Raw genomic sequence first — 26,698 nt, forward strand, 5'->3', positions numbered from 1 at the left:
GGACCTCACCAACCTGCCCTGTGCCTCAGTTTCCTCATCTGGAAACTGGTGAGGCCTCCCTCTCAGGATTCTTGGGGATACTTAGTGAGCTCATGTAGGTAATGTGCCGGTCTCCCCACAGGGACTCTAGTGCGGCTGAGATAATGAAACTGGCGCCACAGACCCCAACTCCTCAGGAACCAACAGGGGAAGTGCAGATGGATGACACAGACCCGCCAGCTGGCTGTGCCCAAGACTCAGAGGACATCCAGGCTCCAGGGAGCTAGGATGGAGTCCCCAGGGGATGAGGAGTAGGGACCCATGAACATCCCTCGACAGCACCCACAAATCCTCCACCCGCTTCCTTCTCGTAAAAATGACAGTTCCAACCTGCTGGAGCCCTGGCATCAGGAACTGCCTCGGCACTGGGCACTGGTGGTCCCTAATCCTCACCAACACCCTGTCCAGGAGGTGGGGGGAGACAGTGACTGCTCCTGGTTCCAGATGAGGAAGCTGAGGCCACAGAGAGCAAGAACTTGTCCATGGCCACACGGCTGCCCCTCAGACACCCTCCCTGACATTCCTACAGGAGCCATGGCTCAGCCTGGGCCCAGAGCTGTCCAGCGACTGCAGGGGCTGCTGGGAGCTTTTGCAGGCGAGAAGCCAGTGAGCCCCGAACAGCCCCTTCTCCTTGGAACCCATCTCTGCCCGTGAGTGCCTGTGAGCATGTTCCTGTGTGGGGAATGCCATGTGTTGTGAGAACCTGTGCCTGTGTGGAGCGTCAACACAGAAGTTTATGACCATGTGTCTGTGAGCATGCATGTGCATGTGAGTCCGTCTGTGTGCACATGAGAGTGTCTGTAGCATGCCTGGATGATGTCTGTGTATATATGCACATGAGGGAGTATGTCTTTGTGCACACACAACCATTCTTGTATGTGTGCGCATGCACACCTGTCTACCCTTAGTATGCATGGACAGCTGTACAAGTACACATGTGTCTGTGTGCTTAAGTATCCTTGGGACTTGTAAGTGTATCTGTACTTCTAGAGGAGAGCATCAGGCCCATGTGTAACAAGGCCACCCAAATCACCTTCTTCCTCATGAAAATCTCAGCCCTGTCAGAGACATTCTGGACCACAACCTGCTCCACCTCCTCCAAGAAGCCTTCCTGGATTCCATACTCCCATACTCAGAAGTAAGCCCCTTCCCTATTTCCTCAGAGATGACAGCCTCGCTCCTGGATTTCCAGGCCTGAAATAGCACCAGCCGCTCAGCAGGGCCCCACAGCAGACACAGTGTGAAGGGCCAGCCCATGCCGCTTACCTGCTAAGGCCTCTGCTCACGATCAGCACTCGAGGCTGCTGAGAGTGTCAGGAAAGGAGGTGGGGGTAAGGAGGCAGGGGTCCAGCAGTCCAACCTGGCCGAGCACAGCTGAATCCTGTGGAGGCAGAAGAGGGCACAGTGAGCTCCAAGTCTTACCCTGGGGGCGGCTCGCACCCCCCTTCAGCGACCTCTAGGTCTCACCTGCCCAGAGCCCTCTGGCCATCTCCCGGAAGGCTGAGCTGGCCAGGAAAGTGGAGCCACCCTAGAAACTGGATGCTACTCCCCAATACCCCAATGAAGGCCCATCTCCTGAACTTTGCGTTAGAAGCTCAGAACCAGCCCAGCAGTGAGGTCAACCCCTAGGTACCCTGTACCCCAAGCAGTAGCAAAACTAGCTGGGACGGGCTGGGTTCCCTGCCTGGAGCCCGTACCCCACATTCCTGTCTTTCAAAGCCCCTGGCCTTTGAGACTCAGCTCAGCTGCCTTCGTGGAACCCCCTTTTCCTTGTGCATCCCCCAGTGGCCTTGGGTCTCGCTGGCCATGTCCCCTCCAGCTTTCTACAGGCCGGTCTCCTCCCTGGGCAGAGCGCGGGGCACCAGGAATGAAGTCTAGCTCCTCTCTCTGTCCCCTGAAGCAGGCACAGCCGCATAAACTGCTTGATGTTACGGATGAATGAATGAATGAGTGAATGAGTGAGTGACTGATAAATGGTGCAGCGAAGGTATTCAGTGAACAAGCTGAACAAAATCAGGCATCTGACATGCGCCCTGAAGTCAGGAAGCCTGCTGAGCTTTCCCAGGGCCTCCTGACGCCATTCCTTCTTAGATTCTGGAATACAGGGCTCAGGCTGGTGAGAGGAAGGAGACTTGGTGAGGTCGGTAGCCTTGTCTATCATTTTACAAACGGGGAAACTGAGGCCCTGATAGGGGATCTCCTCCAGGATCCCGCAGCAGGAGAGTGCAAGGTTGGAAGCAGAACCAGGCTCCTGGCTTTGCCCACTGCCCACATCTGTGCCGGATGGAGGCCGCTATGGCGATTCCCCCACTCCTGGTCCTCACGCATCAGCTCCCGCAGGCGCCTAGCTTCGCTGGCTGTGGGCGGGCCAGGCCAGCCATGGAAGGCGGCTGCTGGGTAAAAGGGAGAGGGCCTGGGAGGACCCTGGGGTGGGAAAAAGTACAGTAGGTGAGGTCACACGCAGAAAAGTGCCATCTGGTCCGAGGGCCCTACTCCCCCCAGCGTGGAGGCGCGAGGCTAGGGGAGGGCCGAGAGCGACATGACAGGGAGCACCAGGGTCAGAGATATCCCTCCACCCATCCTCAGCTTGGGGGCTTTTCTAACCCCCCCCCCCAACCTCCTCACTCCCCTCCACAAAGCCCTCGCAGACCTTCCAAATGCTGCTGGTGGGGCACACACTGCTCACCACCGTGGATAACAGTTTGAGCCTATCTCCTAGCCTGTGGTCTATCTGTGGCCCAGCATTCCCACTTCCACAGAAACATAGGCATGTGGTCACCCAAAGACGTGTGCTGGTATGTTCACAGCGGGGTCTTCATAATGGCCCCAAAATGAGAACTTCCCAAATAACCATCAGCTATGGAATAGATACACTGACTACGCACAGGACGGAATACCACACAGCAATGAACGAACGAACGACCTGCAACTATATCCCAATAGAGATCAATCTTATGAACCTAATGTTGACCGGAAAACCCAGACACAGTGGAGAACACGTTTAAGGGGTCCATTTAGATACAGGCCAAAGACAGGCACAGCGACTCCTCTGTGCTTGAGGGGGACCCAATGTGCCCCGGGTTCTTCGCAGCGCCTCTTATCCAAGGTGGAGGCTGCTGGTCACCGTGAGTCTGGGCTGGCCTCCAGACGCGTTTTGACCAGCAGGATTTGATGAAAGTGGCATTGTGTGACTTACGGAGACTAGGCCTCATGAGATCCTGCTGTTTCTGGCCTCGACCCTCTTGGAACCCTGCCTGGCCCTGGCAGGAAGCCAGTCCAGTCCGCCTTACTGGGGGGCTGAGGAGCACTGAGGCCGCCCAGCCAACAGCCAGCACCAACTGCCAGACGTGACTAAGGCCTCCTTCCACCTTCCGGCCCAGCCAGCCCTTCAGGTGCCTGGGGTGACGCGAGCGCAGGGGAAAGCACAGAGGATGCCCAGGCAAACCACAGGGCCTGAGCCTAGTCGATGGCAGTTCATTTCACCGCGTTTCAGGGTGGTGCGGGGCAGCGACAGGCAACTGACAGCCGCTGTGGAGGTGAGGACAGTCCTCATCCTTGGGGGGCAGCAGTGACTGGAGGGGAGCACACGAGGGGGTCGAGGGGTCTGGAATGTTATTTCTCGAAGTGTGGCAGATACGAGTGTGTTCATTTCATGACCATTTGTCAAGCCACATTTAGGACATGCACACTTTTCTGAGTGGATGGAATACTTCCATAGAAGCTAAAGACAAACCAACCTCTGGGGCTCTCTGCCCGCCCGGTGTACCAGATCCAGCCCGCCCCGGCCCGCCTGCACCAGCTCTCCTCTCTGCACACTCACAGCGCTGCCTCACACCTCTGCACGGGGGTGCCCTCCCCCTTCCCATGTGCTTCAAGCCAGAGGGCAGGTGGCACCTCCTCCTGGAAGGCTTCCCTGAGCTCCTCAGGCCTTGCCCAGGTGTCCATATTCACACGGCCCTCTTCCTGGCCCGGGCCTTCCTGAGCGTGGAGTTAAGTCTTTCCCTTCTGTCTCCCCAGCTCTTGCAGCTCTCCAAACAGGGGCCCTGTCAGGGATAGGCACCCCTCTTCCTCTTCCCCCGGGGTTGAAACCTCCTCCAGTAATGCTGTGATGATCAGAGCAGACTTGGGGGGCTGTGAAGGGGAGCGGTCTGGCCATGACAAGTCCCATTTGTAGGGCAGCACTTTCCTGGACCTGGGCTTCTCCCAAATAGATCGGGGCGGGAATGAATTTGGGGTTCCAAAGGGGACCTACAGAGTGGGGGAGGACTTCAGGGGCCTCCGTTGTACAGTGGACAGCGACACCCGTGAAATGCGCACCACCCCTTTCCTCTTCACTGTCTACCAAAATAAACCTCCAGTCAGCGCTGCCGACACAAAGCAAGCGGCCAGGCAAAGCAAAGGGGAGCTGTGAAGCCAGGCAGACAGACAGGCATCGCGGTCTGAAACCCTTCAGTCTCCGTCAGCGCCCATCCAGGTGAGAGGCCTCCCCCCACTCACCCCGGCAGCTCTCGTACGGCTGGGGTGGGATCTCGACTGACCCCCAGCACCAGGGCCTCAGTCCTGGAGGCCTCTCTCAGGGCCCCCTGTCCCACCTGTTCAGTTCCAGCTCTGTCCTCCATGGAGGTGTGACTTTGGGGGACACCTGCCATCTGAGAGATGCTGCCTCGTCAACAGGCTCAGATGAGACCCCACTTTCTATCCTGCGGGAGGACTGCCCCACAGGCCAAGACAGTGCTGAGGCCCAGCAGCCTTCCTGCCTCCCTCGGGGTCCTCACTGCCGCTGTGGTGCCTGTAAGCTCCTGTGCCCACTGCAGTCCGCTAGGGGAGGTCACAGCAGCCAGCCTGGAGAGGAAGGAGAGTGCCTCCCCACCCGATGCCGGGGCTCACCCTGGGGCATTTTCTCTGTTCTCCAAGGCCTTTGCTAAGAAAGAAAGCTCCTTGCCCAACTAAGAGGCACAGATAACCCAGGAGAGGCAGTCTCCCCTGCAGAAGAGGCAACTCCATGCACAGGAGGGCAGCTGGCTGGGTCCAGCCTTCCACAGGTGGGTATGCTGTCTCGGGTAATGAGCTCCCCATCCCCAGAGGCATGCAAGCCAAGGGGATCAGCCACGTGGTGCTGTGGGTGCTACCGGCATCAGAGCTGGAGCTGGCCTCTGTGTTTCCCCAACTCCTCTGATGATAAGCATCACCTGGGCTGCCTGTTAAACCTACAGCTTCCTAGGCCTCTCCCCTGAGAATGGAAGTCTGTGGGTCTGGAATAAAGCCCAGAAATTTAAATTTTTAATAAGTCCTCCCAGGTGATCCTTTGCATCTGGAAAGTTTGGGGGAGCACTGGCAGATGACCTTCCAAGCCCCTCTGGGGCCCAAGATTAGTGGTTCTGAGACCCCACTCCACACTAACCATACCCCATCTGGAAGACACATAGGCAGCAAACTAACTGCATCATTAAAAATGATTTGAAAGCTTTAGACGGGGCAAAGATGTCAGGGGGAGGGGGGTTCTCAGCCCATGGTGGTACCAGCAGCAGTTCCTTCTTAGCCCCCACCCTGGCCCCCCAGAATCATCTAGAAAAGCTCAGCATTGGGGGTGGGGGGAGGGAGCTGACAGCTGTTCAGCTGCTGCTCAGTGAGACCCGGAAAAGCAATTATCTTGCTCTTAGCAGAAAGCCACTGGCTTTTACCCGCCCCCTCCCACCTCCCTCCCGCCCACCTTCACACACACACACACACACACACACACACACACACACACGCCCATCCAGGCCAAGATACTGGCTGGCTCTGAACCCGCCTCTCCCCAACCCGGCCTCCAGATTGCTCTGACTCACTCAACTTCCATCCTCAAGCACATTTCCAACACTTAAATCATTTAGCCCGCTAAACCGGAGACGGCAAAATGGGTGCTATTTCTTAAAAACATACAGAGAGCGTATTAAATTATTGATAGCCATTAAACAGGGGGAAAAAATTAAACAGCTCTCAGCTCTTATCAATCATTCATGCAGTTTCCACTGGGGTGTTTTCTGGAGAGTGATCACACGGGCAACCCGGGGAGCTGGCTGCAGCGGCAAGGCAGGCACTGGCTGGATGGAGGGGGGGCGGGGGCGCTGCAGCCCCCAGCACTACCCAGGCCGCTGAGGCTGCGGAGGGGCTCTGGCGCAGGAGGGCCGGCCTCCCCGCTTCACCAGCTCACTGACAAATGATACTCCAACACTGCCTTCGGGAACCCCCTGATTAAATCCAGCCTGCCTTTATTGAGTGTCTACTATGTATCAGGCATGCGGGATACACAGAAACATCATACCCTTAGCACTCACACAGGTAACCGTGGGGGCCCTGAGGAAAAGGTGGTCACACACGTTGTAACCGGAACACTGTGACAGGAGTCCCGAGGGAAGGCCAAGGGGGTGGCTGCAGGAAAAGGGACAGCTGCCCAGGAGGAGGGGCTGCCCAGGGAGGCTTCACCAAAGAGGCAATTCGTGGTAAATTCTTGCCCAGAGGCCACGCCTGGAAGGCATTCCAGGAAAGGGGGGCCGGTCCAGCCCCAGCAAAGGCACAGCAGCCTAGCTGTGCCGAGTCCCAGCCTCCTTCCTGTCAATGTCAGTCACTGCCTGCGGGGTTAGGGGCTTGGGCACAGTAAATAGAGCAGGGAGCTGTCACCTCAGCCTCTCCTCCAAGCACCAGTCCAATCCAGGCTAGGCCAGGGGAGGGATGCACGAAGCCAGCCCCCGCCCCCCACAACGTGGACAAGCAGGAGGTTGGGGTTCACCCCAGCTGCCAGGGCAGCCGCACCTCCACCCCCGCACAGCAGATCCATTTCCTGGCTCTGACTCAGGACACCTAAGCCAGCATGACGCAGGCCGTGGAGGCTGCAGGGCTGGGACACCACCGGTCTCCTGGCCACAGACAGGCCTGGCAGAGCTGCCCGGGGGAGTCGGGCTCCCTCCTGCCCTGAGCTGTGCCAAGGACCCAAAAACGAGGGCTGTGGGAGCCAGAGGACACCCGATCCCACTCCACCCTCTCTTGGGGACCATCCACCACCAGGGGCCATCTGAGGCTCCCAGGCCAGGCTGAGGCCAGGCTGAGCTGCTGGCTGCTGCGGCGAACAAGAGGCTAAGCCTATGCCCGCCCAGCCCCTTCCCCCAGCACACAGGGACAGCGCCACATTCCTGAACGTCTTTCAGAAGCCCCAGCTTCGCAGGAGCAGGGAGCTGGGAAGAGGCCCTGCCAAGTGTTGATAGCACCCTCGCCAGAGAAAGCTGCTGTCACAGGGAAACATTCTGGGGAGAGCGGTTGTTTACCACCAACGCCTGGGACTGTCAAGAAATAATCAGAAGAAATTAAATTTGCAAAGTGGGAACGATATCATGGAAGCCCTGCCCCAAGCCGCTGGACACTGTGACCTAGAGAATCAGGCTGTTCTATTTTGCCCGGTTTGAGGAAATGTTCTCAAATGTGCAGGGGGTAGGGGGATATGTGTGCCCCCAGCCAGGCCTGGGAGGTGGGGGCCGGGGCTGTGCCTCCCCGGGGGCACACGTCTTCCCTTGTGGACTCAGTAAGACCAGGCTGATCTTACAGGACAGGGCTAACCTCCTGGGGGTCTGCCCACAGTCTACGGGGAACACGGCTCCTAAGGCTGCCCAACACCCCTGCCAGTCACTCAGGGGCGTGGGGTGACGGGCCTGGGTGGGTCTGAAAGTCATCAGCCACCCTGCACAGCCCTGCGCTCACACCAAGGGCACTGGGCTCTGCCGAGTCCCTGTTACCCCATCACCTTGTTGCCGCACAGGACCCCTTCCCTCCAGTCTCCCTCCACGCAGGCACAGGGACCTGTGCAGGGCTAGGGCCTGAGCTGGCGCAGAGCAGCCTGCCAAGGAAGGTGTGTTGACCCACAGAAACAACACACACGTGACCCCAAAACCCCAATCAAACACACCTGTCCATGCTGAGGTAACAGCCCTGACTCCTCACTGCCAGCATCTCCCACTGTCAAACCACCTGTCCGTTGTGTCCATACTTCTAGAAGTCTCTCACACCCTCTAGACTCCAGCCATACCATAACTCCTCAACCTTCCAGAACAACCTCCCCTGGACTTTCGTGCCCCAGGGCCTTTGCATGTGTTATCACTTTCTTTAACCTCAGGCAAGTCCTGCTCTGGGTCCAGCTCTACTTACCCCTTTGTAACTGTTGCAACACTTTTTGCATTATAATAAACTGGATTCTGTTCGCATCTGCTCTGAACTAAATGGGGGGAAGGGGGGACACCTTGAACAGCGACAGGGCTCCTTCCTTCAGCGCTTGGTACAGTCAAACCAACCACCCCAGCCCCGGCCTGCAGCCCAGAGTTAGTTCTTCTTAATGGCTAACCTGCATCGCTCCTGCTGTCATTTTAAAAACCATTCCCTGGAGAGTGGGTGAGACGTTCTCAGCCAAGTGAAAGTGAGCCTGTGCTCCTGGACTCCTGGAGCCGAGGGAAGGGGCAGGCTTGGGAATTGCCAGGCAAAGGCCAGCAGAAATTGGCCACAAATGAATCATTAACTCTCGAGCTGAGAGCTCCGAGTGGCTGGTGCCAAGGTCTCAGGCTCTGGCCTGTGTGGGCCACTTGGCCTCACTTGGCTTGGGCGGAGGGGGCCCCGCCCCCCGCCAGCCATCTGCTTCAGCCCATGGCCACTGGGCATGGAGAGCTGAGGCTGCCTGGGCCAGAACGGCCCAGATGTCTTGCGGGAGAGGGCATGCCTTTTCCCAGGAACGACTCCAAGCCTTTGCCCACACACTTCTGTCCTTCTGGAATGCTGTCCCTTCCAGCAAGCTAAATCCCCTTGTCCTTGCAGCCCTGGCGGCCTCTCTTCCCTGCCCATCTGGGCCCACAGTGGCCCCCACACCTCTGGGCCCTGAGAGCCCTGGCTGCATCTGCCTGCCCTGGCCTGGGTACCGGGGCTCCTTTCTTCAGGGAAGCACCTGCCGGGAAGGAGACTCTACACATCTTCGGGACCCCAGCAGCTGGCACAAAGTGGGGCACTGACCAAAGAGCCCAACGTGACGAGGTTGTTCCTGGGGTCAGTCTGCAGCCAGCAGGAGGAAGCGCCTTGGCGTGGGGTCTGCAGTCCCACCTTCTCAGGTGACACGTCAGTCCCCTCCGGGCCCCCTTTTAGGCCTCAGGTCAGCGGGGATGCAGTTGAGGTAGGGGCAGAGGTGACCGCCAGCCTCCTCCTGGAGAGCCAGGGGGCTGTGGTGGGGCATGGCACCCTGATTCCCAGGAGGGAGCAGTCAGCACTGACCCCCTCCATCCCCAGGGCACATCCTGCAGGCAGGAGTGCGCTTTCACCACAGCCCCTCTGCGCTGCCCTGGACATTCTTCTTGGGTGGGGACGGATGGAACCGAGGGCTGGAAGCAGGTGCTATTGTAACATGATGTTAATACGGCACACGCTGTGCATCCACCTGCGTTCCAAACGTGGTCCCCCTATGGGGATGGGCCAGAGATGCTCTGAGGATGAGCCCACCTCCCACCTCCCTGCAGGACCCCCAGGCCAGGGCACTCTGCGCTCAGTTATGAGGGCAAACTCTTACTGATCAGGCTGCGATGTCTCTCGGCCAGCCACACAGGTCACCAGGTGTGTATGAGTGTGTGGGTGTGTGACTGTGGACCGCACCCATCTGAGGAAAACAAGATGAGCTGGTGACCGCCTGTGTGTACCTGTCACCCTGACACAGGCACACACAGGTATGCACGCCCCTCACTCGTGTATGCAGGCACACGTGTTTGTCGGGCACACATGTGCTCATCTGCACACATGCTCACGCCCAGAACAGCACACACCTGCATTCAGGCACTGGGGGACCACCGAGCAGGGACGTGGACGGCTCTGATGCACACACACACAGGGCCCAGGAGAGGGGGCGAGGGCAGCAGGTGGGCAAGCAGCCATCTGCGGAACTGTGCGAGGGCCCCTCGCTGCCGCTGTGCTCATGGAGTCAGGCCTGTCAAGCACAGCCCATCAATCAGGAAGCCGCCTGCTGCAGGCATTAAATCATCCCTAGGACGCAGCGCTTAGAACAGAGAAGGAGCCGGCATCTGGTCCAGGCCCACCGTCTGGGTGGGGATGGAGGGGACCTGTTATTTAGCACCCACCCCACCCCAGGCTACCTCCCTGTCCTCAGCCCCGCCCCGTGAGATCCCTCTCCTGCTCCCTCCTGAGGCCCTGCTTCCCTCTGGCTTCCCATTCTACCTCTGTCCTCTGCTCTCACCCGAGATGCCTGGGTTCACCCACAAGCTGAGCGCTGCCCTCCTACCCTCAGTGCTGAGGGCTTCTCCTAGCAACCAGCACCCCAGGACTGAGCTGTGCTGGGGCTGAAGATGGGTGTGGGGAAGATTCCACTTCTGGGCAGAACAATGGGGTGCTGCCACCAGACTGGGATCCAGGCCTGGGCCACTCCCAGCTGCATCTCCTGTGAGTCACCTCTGGTCTGGCCTCCCCGCCCCCTACAAGTGGGGACTAGAGAGGGACCTCCTGGGGCTGCTTGTCCTGGGGATGTACTGCCCAGGGGAAAGCGCCTCCACGGATGCCGATTAATCACGACTATTAATAATACAACCATCTGTATCTTGTGGTGGAGCGAGGAGGATTTCAAGTGGGCCCGGGCCCCGCAGAATAAATGGGTCTTGGGTGTGCGGGGGGTTAACTCCGGGCCTGCAAGCAGATCTGTGGGGGCTGTGTGTTAAGGAGGGGCTGTTGGTACTGCACTGCACAGACAGACGCAGGAGAGGAGAGACAGACAGGCAGGCAGGCAGACAGACAGATGGCAGGGAGCTGGCTCATCACCCGATGAACAATAGACAATTACCGGTGCCAAAGCGCTCGGGCAAGATTCTCACTGCCTCCCACGGGGACACACCAATACCTGGCCTTTCTGCTTCTCCTCAGCCCTCACCCCACCCCAGAGGCCTCAGCTGCAGGGGTGAAAGGGAGTGGGGATGGGAGCTATCCTCTCTCCAGAAGTCCTGGATACTGTTATCTGCCAGGGCCAGGCCAGCCCCCCCCTCCCCTACCAGCACCCTAGGACTGGAACCCGGGCCACCCCAGTTCCTGCCCCGTGTCCTTGTGCACTCAGGTTCCTCCGCCTGGCAGGTCCGCCTGCCCTCCGCAAGCCCCGTTCTGATGGCCTCCCTCTCGGGGGTAAGCCTTTCTCAAGGCCCCATCCCTCCTCCCACCGGCCCACGGCGGCCGGCGCACTGTTGACTTTGCCTGTCTGCCTAAAATGCCCTCTTGGTGTGCACATCCACTCCCACCTCCCGGTCACCAGACCGTGAGCTGCTCTTGCCAGCTCACTTCCACAATTCCTCAGCGCCCGCACGGGAGGGGCCCCAGCTGAACTCAACCCTCACCCTGAGCCAGGCACTGTTAACATGCTACTCGTCTCAACAGCCCCATGTGGTATTTATGCCCATTTCATAGATGGGGAAAGTGAGGCACAGAGAGAGAGGAGAACGTGCCAAAGGTCATATGGCCAGGAAGTGGTTGAAATGCAAAGCAGGCCATTGGCTCCAGGGCTCTTCCCCACAAGGCTACAAAGATTCTGAGTGAACGAATGAATGAAGTTTAAACACCAGGATGCATCAAGTCCTTTGAGCTATTTTTGTAAGTGGAAGGAAAAGTGGCCAAGAGATGAATGTCATGGGTTCAGGCAGGGTCTTTGCATTAACTGATTATGTGACCTCAAGCAAGTCACTTGTCAATCCTGGGCCTCAGTTTCTTCACCTGTAAAATAGGGGCAAATCAGGCTGCCTGGTCTGCAGGTCAGCTGTGAAGACAGTGTAGAGTGAGCACTCTGAGGACGACGGCAGAACAAAGCATGATCATGATGTGTGTACCAGTACATGTGGCAGCCAGGACTTCCAAACCAAACGCCTGTACGCCCGCTCCAGCGGGGATCCCCAGAATAACGGACGAGGGATCGGAAACCTGGGCACCACATTCATTGTTGGGGTCTGATGAGCACACTTCCTGGGCAGCTGCCCCGTGTGCAGCCTGGGCTGGCCATGGTGGGGAGGGGACACAGGAAGTGCATGGGCTTCATGAGCACAGGGCCAGGTGCGACCCTCTGGGGCCTGTGACTTAGTTGGGGGATGCCCCCTGCATAATGGGCCAGGCTGCTCCAGGAGCACCAGCTCCGTCACTGGCTGACCGCCATGCCTGGCGCTGGGGGTGCAAAGCAGACAGGACTCAGCCGCAGGCTTAGGGGGCACCCAAGGGACAGAAAGGCAGACATGTCACCCAGCTCCCGTCCCACACCTGTGGCAGACATTACCAATCGATCCCCATACTCTCTCGCAGAGTTCAAACGTGACCTTGGAATGACTTTTCTGAATAGCACTCTAGGCTGTCGCTCCAAAACCTGTAGCGTTTCACATCCCTGTTAGTGGAGCAACTACTACACTCCCGCAGGGGTCAACCATGCTGGGCAGGGGTGGAGTCTGCGCCCTGACAGAGGAAGTCCCTCAGCCCCATGTTATGGGGTGTAGTGTTCACCTCTGAGTATTGTGTTGTTGGAAGACAATTGATCAACATGTCCTACCAGTAGCCCCTCCCTGTCCACCCCTCTACAAGGAGATAAAAGGTGAAGGAGGTAAAAGTCCACGGAGGTGATGGGAGAGAAAAGGGCGACCCGGACAGTTTGCTGAGCCCCTCACGTCCCCTAACCAACTTCTGGGTTTTGTCATTTCCTCCTGCCATCTAGGCTGCCATTTATTTAGTATTTTTCTTGAAATCAATCCACAGTTTTTGCCAAAATATACTTACTTACAAAAAACCTTGTCCTGTTACCTTAAATACAAAATTAGCCTCTCTCACCACGAATAGAAGTTAAATGTGAAAACAAGCGCAGGAGAGTAAACGCATTTCTCTGCTGCCTGCCTGCTGGAGGCTCCGGAGACCAGCAAGCATACCAGGCCCAGGCACTGGGCGCTGTCCTCAACGCAGCCAGAGGGCGGAGGGGACTGGGCAGAGGGCTGTGCTCCGCCGTGATTAATGCAGGGCACAGACCTCAGAGTCACCTTTGTGTACTTGGAGGAACACAGCACAGCTCGGTGCGCCCGCTGGCTCCCAGAGGCGAGCCCACCAGCCTGAGGTTGCACAGCAGCGAGGGGCACGCAGAGCCAGCCTTCTGGCTCAGGCCTTCTGACCACGCACAGCGTTCCTTCCTTGTGGCTGCCACCGCCTCTCAATGCCACACGCAGTCACTTAGCGCGGAGTCTCTGGCCCACGGCTGGCGTGCTAACGGTTTTTACACCTGAGGTTAACAACTGTGATTTAAGAGGTTATTTGTCTTAATTTTCGGAAATCACTCTGTCAGGGAGGAGGTAACTAACACATCGGGCTAGGGAAGCTTGTCTTTATAGAAAATATTTATAGCATTTCCAGACAGTTTGGTGGCAAATGGATACAGCATCTGCTATTTTCCTCACTTTCCACCACAGCTCTAAAGCCCAGAGCAGTTAAAACACACAACAACAACAATAACAACAACAACAGCAACACAACAACCACGTCAATGCTGATGGGAAGGCAAAGCCCGCTCTTCTGGAGAAACAAAGCGCAAAACCGGTGTGATTTCAGAGAGTGCATCACTGCCTCCTCTAGCCGTACCTGTGCTCGCGCCCAGAAAGCCACGGCAGTGGGCCAGTCCCCGAGGCCACGGCGAGGCTCACTGCCTGAGTGGGGTTTGGCCGGACTCCCAGGCCCAGGATTATGGCTCTCACAGGAAGCCCCAACAGCAGAAGAGCCCTGGAGAGGGACAGGGGGAGGGCAACCTCCAGAAATCGAAGGTGGTCTCCGAGCTGGAGCTGAGCCAGTTGCTCTCCTCGTGCTACCTCAGTAGTTATTCACCCTTCTGAGGCCAGTGACGTTCATTACTCCCATTTTGCAGATGGCAAAACTGAGGCTTTAACAAGCCAAGAGATTTTCCCAAGGGCACAGCTGCTTCTATGGTAAGCTGGTCCCTTTGACTCCCACAGGCAGCCGGGAATCCCTACCTCATTTCCCGTGACCATCCTCTGAGTGGCCCCTATGCTACCTGCTCCCCGGGGCCCTGCCAGGCGCCTCCACATTCTGGGCTCCAGGCCTTGTCTCACTCCCTGACCCTCAACACCTAACCTCTGCCCCCAGAATGCGGAGTCTAGAGAGAGGCAGACTCGCTGTAGGACTCTGAGGGTCTTTTGCTCCATCCTGGTGTCTCAGGGGGGAGCCCCAAGGCCCAGGGAGGGGACGGGGAGGGGATGTGTTTGGGGTCACAAAGCTGGCTGCTGACAAAATAAAAGGAACCAGGTTTGTTGTTAAAAATCCCCATCATGTTGCTCCTCCCTCTGTCCTTGGCACCTGGGTCCAGCCGCACGAGAAGCTTCCTTGCTGCTTCATAGTAAGAAGTCAATGCAGCTCAGGAGGAGGCTTGGTAGCGAGACCTAGGGCTCGGGCCCACCAGCGGCACACGGTGCTCGTGTTCCCAGCTGCACGGCTCTAGTCCAGCCAGCCCAGCCATCCAGACAGAGCCTCCCACTCCCACCCACCGAGGCTGCAGGCACTGCCCACCACGCCCTCCCACCAGCCAGGGAACCAGAAAGCCTTCTTCCATGATGCACTGGGACAAACCCCAGGCCAGACCCAGAGGGAGCACCCCCCTACACAGCCTGGCTTGAGGCTGGCAGAGAGCCCCCTGAGGAGATCTGTGCCAGACTGGGGCCTGGCGCTCCCCATGTCACCACTCCCCTGAGCAGTCCTCTCCACTCGCATTTTGACAGACATTGCAAACGCACATGTCCAGTTAGCTCTGTCCCCGGAGATCCTGGTCTCCCTCCACCCTTCCAGTGCCTGGCCTCTTCGGAATCAATTGCTCTCCGCACCCCCAATCCAGGCATCAAATCCAAAAGTCACGGAGCCTCCTGGATTCTGATGCTCCCTCTTAGCCAAGCCATCTGCCGTTTCCACGGTTGGCTCACCCTTCCTGTGTTCCCTTTTTTTTTTTAATTGAATTTATTGGGGTGACATTGGTTAATAAAATTATATAGGTTTTAGGTGTGCCATTCATACCACATCATCTGTATATTGTATGTGTTCACCCTTCCTGTGTTCTAACCTGCCCACCTCTTGCCAGCCCCTTTGCCTGGGCAAAGTCAACAGCCCCTCACTGGCCTCCCACTCTCACTTCCCCCTTGCTCTCCTTTGTAGCTGTCAAGTACATCTTTTCCTGTTTATGGCCTCCCCAAGGCATCCCCCACGGCCCACATGGCCTGCATCTGGGCCCTGCTCACCTCACCCAGTACATGCTTGCCCACCACCATCGCTGCCCGCCTGCCCCATTGGTGTCCCAGCCCCGATGGTGGGCTGGTGGGAGGGCGTGGTGGGCAGTCTCCACCATGGCGGCTCTATTTTATTTAAGTCTCTCAGCGGGCCCTTCCAGATTGTCGTCTAAAATGCAGTCACTCCATAACACACCACTCCATAGTGTCCCTGTATTGCAGGTACTGCAAGATGATTATTGCTTCTGTAGGCACTTACTTATTATCTGTCTCTCGCCCCCACCCTGACGATGTCAGGCCCAGCCCCTTGTCAGGCTGGCTCCCTGCTTCTATCCAGTGGTTAGAACAGTGTCTGGCACAAAATCGATGCTCATCAGTGTTTGTTGAATGAACAAGTGAGTGAACGTCCATGATCTCATTAGCCCCCCCTGCCCCCACCAGCCAGGGTGGGAATTATCCCACTTCACGGGTGAGGGCTTGGATGAGGCACCCTACCCACCGGGGAGCCACGATGGTGAAAGTGGCAGCACAATGGTTTGGGACCAGGCCTCCTAACGCCTAGACCAGGGAAGGCACGAGGACTGAGAGGATAAAAGCCCATGGAAAACGCATGAAATTGTGTGGCTCCAATATTTCTCTTGCAGCTTGAAATGTCGCTTCTCTGAAAACCACATCCTGCCCCTTGTGAGCCAGCCTTGGCCTCAGCTCCCAGCTCTGGGCAGCTTCGCTGAGGCCTCCACCAGGCTCCCCTCTGAGAGGGTCCTGGAGTTCACTGGCCCAGCCTCGAGACGGACGGGGGCGGCCGGGGGGCCACAGGAGGCCTCCTCTCTGGGTGGGGCAGAAGGAAGGGGCTGAGCCAAATGCGGGTCACGCTGCTGCGCCCACAGCCCTCCGAGGGCTAAAAATAACCATGTTTACACACTTCCAGAGCTGGGTTTCTGCCGCCCTGTCAGGAGGGCTCGAGATTTCACTATGCCCACGTCCTCGCCGCACACCTTCTACTGGGCTGGCGAGGACCAGGGCTTTGGGGTTTGTTTCCTTGGGCGGTTGTGGGTGGAGGGAGGTGAGGAAAGCTGCCCACGCTGCGATCCCAGGAGGAGACTGCTCACTGCTGGCAGACAGCTCCTCCTCCCGGAGATCAGAGATGCAGGACGGCAAGAGCAACGGCGGAGGTGGCCAGATCCTGAGCCACGAGGGGCCCAGCCAGCTCTTCCCCAAGTTTTGGGGGCCATTGTGCCATGGGGAAGCCTGGGAGCAGCCGCTGGTCCTCCCTGTGTATGTAACCCGGGGCAGGCCATTTCCCCGCTCTGGTCCTCAGTTACCTCTCTGTGTTGTGGCAACTGGTGGTAAATAACTGACACCTTGTTCCTTACGTCACGTCCCCTGAGTGTGGAGGGCTGACGGTCCATCCTCAGTGTGTGTGTGTGTGTGTGTGTGCGCACGCGTGTGTGTGTGTGTGTGTGTGTGTGTGTGTGTGTGGAGGGGGGACAGTGCAAGGGACAGAGCAGGCCCCTGGGACCTGTGGCTTGTCTTTGGGATGACAGGCACACCTGCCAGGATGGCCGTCACCTGGCCACCCTCCTCCCTGCCTGCCCCAGTTCGCCCGGATGGACTTTGACACCGGAGGGGCAGGTGCCAGTCGCCAGCTAGAGACAGCCCCGCCTCCTGGGCAAACAGGCCCTTCTCCACCGCACGGCTCCCGTCAATGTGGCCATGCCAAGAAACACGCAGGTTGCCAGAGGGCGGCATGTCGGTCAGCCACCCTCCTTGGGCAGGCAGCGCCTGGCAAGCACTGCCGGCCCCCTCACCCCACATGGCCGCCGTGGTGAGGAGCTCAGGCTCCCCAGAATCCAGCAACCCTTGGCTTTTCTTCTCCCACTGGAGAGGCCAGATGGGAACAAAGTCCATGCCTGTGGCCTGACTGAGGGCTGTGCCCTCTGACAGCAGTCCTCTGGTACTATGAGCCTCCGTAGGTGCTGTTCCCTCTGCCTCAGATGCCTTTCCCTCACTTCTTGGCCTGGGGATTTCCCACTCCTCCCAGCGGAGTGAGCTCAGCGCTGACAGTGCCCTGTGCCCTGTCATTAGACAGCCAGCAGCTCCCCCTGAACACCTGCAGAGCCCGAAAAGGAAGGGGCTCGGCAACTGTCTGCTGACTTCACTCGGTCTTCTCGCCTCCTGGTGATGAAGTCCACCCTCTACAGTGGCGCTGGGCATCGCTCCACGATTCTGCAACCTGTAATCAGCTCCACCATTTCCCTCCAGAGGCGCTGTCCTCTCGGGACCCTCTGCGCCCCAGCCTCCACGTCTCATCAGGCCTGCAGCGTGAGACCAGGTTTCAAAATACACCTGCTCAGATATGCAGCAAGAGGCCCGGCATCTGCACAGCTAAACAGGAGCTTGGGGGGTTCTGTGTGCAGAAGCCCCAAGGGCCCAGGGCACCCCAAGGCAGTTGGAACTAATGTCCCTAGGAAATCACAGTACCCCATGGCCCTGCAGACCACCCCACCCCTGCTGCGCCCCCTGCTCCCGTGCCCAGGCCCTATTGTGGGGGCAGCTCATGCCCTCTCTCCTGGACAGTGGCAGGATGCCTCAGGCCTCTGTGAGAGCCGCCGCCAGGTGGCCACCACAGTGATCATTCTACAGATTTGATCCGGCTACGCCACTCCCCACCCCAAAATCTTGTTTTGTTGAACCTGTGTCAAGGCATGATGGCATTTAAGGCCCTTTAAGACGTGATCAGGCCCTCGCTGAGTTCCCTGGCCTTGCCTCCTACCTACCCAGGTCTGATGCTGTCTGCTGTCCCCTTTTTGCTGAGCATTCCCTGACTCATCCTTTTGGGGGGGGGGGTGAGCTTGAAGGTCACCTCTTCTGGAAAGCGCTCCCCGAATGCCCAGCCAGCAGGCTGGCCTGCGCTGCTCCACGGGCGACTAGGCTCTCCTGCTGTAGGAAGCTGCTGGCCTGTCTTATTCCCTAGCAAGGCCTTGAGCTCCTGGGTCAAACCAGGATCGCTCATTCAGAGCCTGGTCCCAGGCTGGCACTCAACAGCACACATGTTCTGAGCATCACCAGGCATGGCCTACAAGGCCCGCAATCCTGTGGGTACGAGGACCCCCACTGTGGTGACATGGAAAGTGATATTCAGCCAAAACCGGTTTGGCTCAGTGGATAGAGCGTCGGCCTGCGGACTCAGGGGTCCCAGGTTTGATTCCGGTCAGGGGCGTGTACCTTGGTTGCGGGCACATCCCCAGTAGGGGGTGTGCAGGAGGCAGCTGATCGATGTTTCTCTCATCGATGTTTCTAACTCTCTATCCCTCTCTCTTCCTCTCTGTAAAAAAATCAATAAAATATATTTTAAAAAAAAAAGAAAAAGAAAGTGATGTTCAGAGGGGCTGAGAATTTATTCAGGTCATATACAGTGGTGGTGGGACCCACTCAGGATGGAATCAGCCGGCACCCATGCTCCTACCTGCCTCCCGCCTCCAGGTAGTGGAAAGACCCCAGCCCCCACTACCACCAGGGCAAGTTACTGGGTGGGAGGGGACCCTTCCTCCAAGCCCAACCCATGGTGGGGGGTGGGGTTATGGAAAGAGATGCCTCTCAAGGGAGTCACCTGTGAAATGCGGGCCCTCCCTAACCTAGAACAAGTAGCAGCGTCCCAGACTCAGCACCTGGATCTCGTAGGGATCACGGAGGCCTGAAGGGGTGCAGAGAGAGCCTGGGGCAGACCTGGACCCAGATACCCCTTCTCCTTGCTCCAAGCACACGTCTCTCTGTCTTTTCCACACCTCAGTCTAACAAGGTTTCTTCCTCTTTCCTGAAGCCCCAGGGGACCTGGCAACCCTGCCTTCCTTTCAAAGCAAACACAGATAAAGAGCCAACAGTAAATGCTGGGGTTCCCATGAAGCCATGGGAGGAACACATTAAAGGCAGATTGGGGAGAACCCCTGCCCAGTGGGGTGGGGGGCCCTGTGCCCAGGAGACCCCAAGGAGTACTGGCCTCCCAGCATGGGCACACCCAACTCCCAGGCCCTCAGGGTGGGCCGCAGCAGTCCATGCAGCCATGGCTGCATCCGAATGCACCCCCCCCCCACCCGTCCTCCAAACGGCTCAGGGTCCTCTCACTGTGTTTCCAAGGCCATGGCTCTGGGGCGGGCGTCCAGGAGGCTGCAGGCCTTGCTGGCTCTCAGGGCCTGCTCCTTGGCAGGGGGCGGCAGGAACATTGGAACCCTGCCCGCTGCTGGGACTTGCTAACAAAGTGGTTCCTATCTGGCTCATCTGCCACACGGTGCCCACCTTCTCCTGCCAAACCTCGGGAGCCAACCCTGACACCCCATACTCAAGTCCCGAGTCTCAGAATTTCTCCAGCCCCCAGAAGTTACCAACAAAGCTTAAGCCCACCTACTGCCTGCCCTGCTCATTAACCTCCCTGCTAACGACTTGACCGCACAGTTCCAGTCCTCTGCAGGGTGTCGGACTGGGCCCGTCCCCATGCCACTCCTCTCCCGGGCACCTGAGGCCCACGGCACAGGAGTCCCGGCTCAGCAGCAGTTGGGCTCAAATCCCAGCTCTGCTTCCTACGGGCTGCATACGTTTGGACGCCCTCCTTCACCTCTCTGAATCCCATCTGTGTGGCTGGCTCTCAGGTCGCTGGAGGGCTAACTGAAATAACTGTGCAGAAGCAATGCCAGTATTGGCCAGGTGCTCACCGTGGACCAGGTCCTGTTCTAAGCTCGGTACCAGCATTCATCCATTCATGCTCACAAAGATCCCCCGGAGGTAGGTGTTGCTGCTACTAAATCCCCATTTCACAGATGAAGAAACTGAGGCACGGAGTAGCTGAGTTACTTCTCTGAGGCTGCCCAGCTGGTGAGCATGGGAGCTTGCATTTGGCCCCAGCAGTCTGGCTCCAGAGCCCACGCACTGACCACCATGCGCTGCTGCCTCCAGGGGCTTCTACCTTCTCTCCAATGCCATTGGGGCCTAGCCCTTCCAAGCCTCCCTCCCCCTCAACTCCAGGGCCACCGTGCTTCTGGGCCTGAGTGCCCGACTACCTGGCAGACACCGACTGCTACGTTAGCTCCGGAACTCCTACTTTGCTCTGACCCTTGACCCGCAGGTAGAAATGACCCCTTGACTACTCCCCACGCCCTAGGCTTCCATCAAAAACCCTAGGACTGACAAGGGCAGGGCCCAGTGGCATCCTGGACCCAGCACAGACTCAATGAATGCTCGTGGAGTAGCTGAGTGACCCATGGGGTCAGGTCCGAAGCCTCCGGCTTTGCCCGTCCCCCCCCCCCCCCCCCCCCCCCGCCATGTGGCCTGGGCAGTTCTCAGTAGCGAGGCCCCCACAAGGTTCCAGGCCGAGTGTGGAGGTCCCCTGAGCAGCATTTCTTCCTCACACTCCTGGGGTGCAGTTAGCAACCAGGGAGCCTGCAGAGAGGTGCCATGAAGACCACATATGGAGTGAGCACAAAAGCCCAAAGTGACAGAAATTGATAAAAACTTCACCGCACTGCTGACACCCCATATATCAAAGGCCCCAAATCTCATTCTCTGCTTGCCTCCAATTTCTATCAGGGCTTGCCAGCTGCACATTTATTGAGAAGTTTGTGATCTGACAGGCACTGTATTACCAACATTAATGATGCATCAGTCTCTAGAATTACTGAGGAAACAGTCCAATTGATTTTATTATTATCTTGAGTTCTTCGCGTTTCATTCCAGGCAGCTTGCTACCGGAGTTTTTGAGCAAGGACCAAAGTAAATAAAGGTTGTGGGGCCAGGGCTGACCTCAGGTGGGAGAGCCTGGGTTTGTCCTGGGCCCCTGGGTGAGTGCCAAGCTGGAATCCCTGTGGAGAGACGAGCTGGGGACAAACAGGAGCTCAGGCCAGGCCTCCCATTCATGCTACAAAGATGGAGGTGGCTGGCAAGAGGCAGAAATAGCCATTGATGTCATCTGTCACCTGCCCCTTGGCTGGGGCAGGGAGCTGGCCTGTATGGAACCCACACGCAGATATGAGCCCAGGCTCACACAAGCCTGGCAGCCCAGCTTGCTATCGGGGGCAAGTGGAAGACGTGAATGGTGCCCACCTCGTCTCAGGCCACCTGGCCTCTTACCCACTATCTTCCAGCCACACGAGATTCCTTTCCATTTCTAGAACATGTCAAGCTCAGGCTGTTTCCAGGGCCAGGGCCTGCCTCTGCACAGGTTACCTCTGCTGCAGGTTCTCTCCTCTCTACCCACCACCTCATGGCCCTCCTCAGAAAGGCTTCCTGCCTAAAGGCCCCCCCACGTCCACCCCTTGGTACTCCCCATCTAGCACCCTACTTGTGTTTTCCTTAACACTTATCGTAATTTATACAAGGGGGCACTGATCGTCCTGTTGACCCATTTCCCCCCTCTGGGTCCCTGCAGACAGGGAGCTTATCAGTTCTGGTTGCCCCGTGGCCCCAGAGCCTCTGGGTGCTGCCCCCTGCAGCCCCCACACCCACTGTGGATGAGCGCCTGGGTCTGACAGTAGCCAGGGACTGAGGAGCCAGTTTCTGTCAATGCCCGAGGCAGCATTTAGGTCAAGTTCTCCGAACATGGCCTGTTGTCTCCGGGCGGTTTTCCTCCTCCCACCCCTGACCTCCACACTAGAGGCTCGGTGAAGCCCTTTTCCTTCTAGCTGCTGGTACAAACATTTGTCCATCAGGACTCATTTCCTTCCTCTCCTTTTCCCACCCTTCACCCTCAGCTTCTTCCAGGAACTCTCCACAGCAGGGCCAGTGGGAAGTGGAGGGCTTGAGGTTAGGTCAGGAGCTGGGTTCAAATCCCTACCTTGCCACTGAAGCAGAGATGTAATTCACTGTACCAAGTTCCGCCCGATTACCTCCCTCTGAAGTGGACGAGAAGCCTCCCGTCTCAAAGGGATCTCAGGAGACGGCAGTTTCAGCAACCAAAGTAGGTGTCTCCCTAAGCGGCCACACACAGCACAAGCCTACGGTGCCTTCAGCGCTGCTGTCTGCGCGCTTAAACTGACCCTGAGGACTGAGGTGCAGAATCCCAAGTGGCCAGGAGACGTGGATCTCCAGTGAAGACTGGGCTTTAAGGAGCAGGGACCTACCATACCCTGTAGAATAACTGGGCGCCTAGGGGAGCAGGGGGTGTCTCTGGGTGGACAGGTCCCAAGGGCCCTGGTTCATGCCGTGCAATTTGTTAGGTGCATTCCATTGCCAAGGAAACATGGGTGCAAGGGGGGGCTGGGGGGAGCAACGCATCTGCCCTCACAGCCGTCAGCTAAGAAAGGCGTGATGATCCTTATTTGAGCGAAGAGGTGAGCCGGACCCCAGGAAAGCTAAGACACCACGGGAGAACCCGGGAAGTTCGGCGAGTGGGATCGGCAGTGACGGGTTCCCATGGAAGTTCTGGAAGCAGCCAGGTGAACAGATGGGCCTTGTGGGGCAGTCTTCTAACTACGTGTTATGGCTATTATTTTTATCATCTGGAATCAAATCAGAATATTTGACTTACTAGTGTTCTGATTTGAAAACGGATTCCCCCTCCCTGAAATAGGTATTTCATCTACAATTTATTAATGAGCATTTAGCAAGTGCCTGGCTCGATGCTAAGCACTGACCATACATTATTACACTCCGTCCTCCTAATACGCTCCATTACCCTCACTTTACACCCAGGAAAACCGAGGTGATGAGAAGGGAAGTGGAGCGCTGGAGGTGCCGCAGGTGAAAGATGCAGGCTTTGACTCCGGCTGATCCAGGTAGGGACTGGGAGCCAGAGCAGCGCCCTCTGGCCTGAGGGTCCCAGGGCCGCCCCCCCCCTCCCCGCCCCCCCGCCAGCATGCAGCCCCATTGCTTTTCCAAGAAGAACATGAGGCCCAGGGAGGCATTAGACGTGCCCCACTTCACCCCATTACCGCAGGGCAGGGCAAGGACGACGGGTAAGTCTCCTGTTGACGCCACCTCACTGAATATTCAAAATAACCTGGAAGTAAGTCCTACAGAAAGCATGAGGACTGCTGGGGGCAGAGCGAGGGTTGGACCAGTCCTGGAGGCTGTGTGGTGGCCAGTGTGCAGGCAGCCCAAGCTTCTGGAACCGGGCTCAGGTGCCTCCGTTCCAGCTGTGGGGAGAGCGGAGGCTGCCCGGCCCCAGCGCTCACAGCCTTCTTTGTCCTCACGTGGCATCACCGGTGGGTTCTCACCTGCCCACGGTGCCAGCAGCCACAGTACACAGACCCGGTCGCAGCCGGACTCACCCGGCCTGCCTGCCTGCCCGGGGAGCCAGCTCAGGGGACGGCTCCCTGGCATTTCTGGCGGCATGCTCTTACTCAATTGGGCCCTTTCTGTCCAAAGGGCAGCTGTGACGTGCGGAACGGGTCTGTGGTGTCAATATGAGCCCAGCATTGTACAACTGGGGACACACAATGCCCTTGGCCAACTGTTTATTTATAAATCCACCCAGCGCTCACCGCGGCCTTTACACTCAACTCTTTCCCAAAATGCAAATTGGCTTCTTCCTGTAAGTCAAACCGGCTTGCTAAGCTGATAAAATCATCCCAAACGGGCTCTTTTATCTCCCCAATACAGAGAGCCCTCTGCACCCACACATCCTAGAAAGAGGAAGCCGTCCTCACAGCACTTCACCGGGGGCAGGGGGTGGGGGGAGAGTGCTGGCCCAGGGAGAGGCCCTCCTTGTGGCATCCCTACGAGGGGGAATGGCGCAGAATCTGAGACTTGTGTTCAAATCCTGCTTCCAGCACGGTCTAGCTTTGTGGCCTTAATCTCTCCGAGCCCCACTCCACTTGTGCACGTATGTTCAACGAGGATAAAAGCCATCTCTTCCTCCTGAGGCTTCTTTGGAGAATTAAATGAGATAATGCACACGGATAATTAAATGAGATAATGGCACTGCGCTGAAACCCTAGTCAGTCGCCCTCGCTCAGTGGTTTAGCACGGTCCCTTTTGCTCTCTGAGCCTTACCCTCCCCCACTGTAAAGCTCCCAGGAGCCTTTGTCGTAGTGGCTGGTAGATCAGCCCCTCAACTGCCTGCATCTTATTCAAACAGCTTTGGGGGTGCTGTTTCCTATACCCTGTCTCTTCATTCTCTCCAGGGCTCTTTTATCAGAAGAACAAGATCTGTTCTTAAAAAAAAAAAGCCACTTGTCTTATAGAAAAGCGAGCTGCCTGACCTCCCCTCTGCCCGCGGGTGTTGGGGTTTGTTAACAGCCACAAGCCATGTGCAGGGCTCGTGGGGTGGGGGTGGGGGCATCTGATAAGGGTTCATTGCCCACTTGGGTAATACGGGGCGTCTGGAGAGTGGGCAGGAGTGCAAGGAAATGCAAAACGGACCTAGAAGTCCCCAGAGACCAAGAGGCGTGCAGGGGAGCTCTCGGTGGAGGCACCACGGCTTAAAAGCTGTCGTGACAACCGGCCTTGCCCACAGAAGCCTGCCCAGTCTCGGTCTCCTAGCAGGGAACACTGGCGACGGAGCACACGGCACACTGTCACCACAACGCAGCACCCAGGGAGGCAGGGATGACCAGCAGGGACCCAGTTACAGGAAGCTGAGGCCTCAAGGAGGGAAGTGGCGGGCAGAGGATTTGTTGGTAATGACACTCAGGTCCCCAGGCTCCCTCCCTCTGGAGAACGGGGGAGGCCAGCCGTTGGGCAATGGGCATGCTACTGTGGCCCCCGATTTCCTGGAACTGGATGAACGACCTGCCCACGGCAGCTCACAGAGCCCTTCCCTTCCCTGAGCATAGCTTACTCCTCACAGCAGCCGGCAGAGGGCTTGGTGGAGGTTGTTCAAGGCCCCCATTTGCAGGTTGAGGACAGAGGCTCAGGGCCACCTCCCCTGTGAGGGAGTAGCCAGGCCCAGCCTGCACCCAGACCTTCAGAACCCGCTGCTGCTGGCACCTCCTCCTCACCCTCTCAGCATGGAGCGAGGCGCCAGGTTGCAGGAGCGGTCAGCCCCCTAGCACCTTTGGGTGGTTCTGAAGTACACCTGCGGGGCTCCTCTCACCTGTGTTATTGACAGCGTTCTGGTCTCCCCCTCCAATCCAGGCAGCCCCCTGCTACCTCATTAACCTCCTAAAACCCTGCCCTTCCTGTGTCCAGTATAGGGTCCCCTCCTAACTGTGCCTTCCCTCTGGGGTCCCAGCTACCCCTGGAAACTGGGTCCAGGTTACTTCTTGAAGAAATGAGCGCAGGCTGCACTCCCCCAGACCCTCAGGTGGGCACACTTCCTTTCTTTTGTTCAGGCCTTTCCCAGAAGTGCCTTTCCTCCACCTCCTCCTTGCCTAGTTCTAGCTAAAGCCTCTTCCTCCAGGAAGCCCTCCCTGACCACGCTAGTCCATTCTCATCTCTCACTTGGTCCAAGTTCTCCTTGGAACGCCTTAGCTGATTTCTCTGGCGCTTTCAGGATAGGTCGTTCCTGATTTGCCAAGTAGCCAAGGCTTAATTTCCAAATAGGCTGTGAAACTCCTTGAAGCCAAGGTCTCCGGATATTTGTTTAGCCATCCTTCCACCAAGAAATTCTGGCTTAGCCTGAGCCCCCAGGCCCTCACCAACATGCTAGGGCAGTGGTCGGCAAAACCGCGGCTCGCGAGCCATATGCGGCTCTTTGGCCCCTTGAGTGTGGCTCGGCGTTAGAACCACTTCTTCAAAATAGACTCGCCCAGGCCGAAAACCGACTTCTGCGCACGGGCCACGAAGTTTCAATCGCACTGTGCGTGCGCGGCCGCACGTGGTATTTTGTGGAAGAGCCACACACTCAAGGGGCCAAAGAGCCGCATGTGGCTCGCGAGCCGCGGTTTGCCGACCACTGTGCTAGGGGCTACAAGAGGCAAGGCCTGGCCTGCTAGAAGGAGCTCAAGTCTAGAAACGGGAAAACAAACAGGCAGTTGCCATCCGGCACGGTGAGGGCTGCGGCAGAAAGCAGGAGCTTTGGGAATGTTACCCAGTCAGGTTCTTGTTCTCCATCGGGAGCCCTCACGTGCCAAGGACAGGGCCCTGCCCCAAGGAGCCGCCCCAGCGGGCCTCCCGGTGGACTGAAACTGCAGGCAAGTGATCAACCTGTCAGGTCTCAAGACAAAGGGGGTCTGAGAGCGGCAGTGGTGGAGGCAGCTTGGGCAAGTGTTAGCCTCCAAAGCCGAGGCCAGGGCCTTTACCAGCAAGCGTTGGAATCCTCCGGCCTGGGCGGAGGCTGGTCCACCTGATGGAAAAGGCGGTGAGAAATAGGGCTGGGGGAGGGGGGCATCCAAGCCTGGCCATTCAGAGTGCCCGGGGCCCTGCGGGTGGTGCTGGGAGATGCACAGGGCACACCGCTGGCTCTCGGCCTGGCAGGAGGGGCGGCCGTCTCAAACTCT

General features: G+C 57.8%; 1 protein-coding gene across 3 annotated transcripts in view; it reads right to left on the reverse strand.

The window, feature by feature from the left end:
- ZMIZ1 (zinc finger MIZ-type containing 1) overlaps positions 1-26,698 on the reverse strand; it is a 222,608-nt gene that overhangs the window by 175,501 nt on the left and 20,409 nt on the right. For all 3 annotated transcript variants that reach the window (XM_079793044.1, XM_079793043.1, XM_079793042.1), the window contains exon 2: positions 1,306-1,420. The gene's annotated coding sequence lies outside the window, so the exon portion shown is untranslated. The remainder of the gene's footprint in view (positions 1-1,305; positions 1,421-26,698) is intronic.

Source organism: Cnephaeus nilssonii (genome assembly GCF_951640355.1).
Source record: "Cnephaeus nilssonii genome assembly, chromosome: 16".
NCBI lineage: Eukaryota > Metazoa > Chordata > Mammalia > Chiroptera > Vespertilionidae > Cnephaeus > Cnephaeus nilssonii.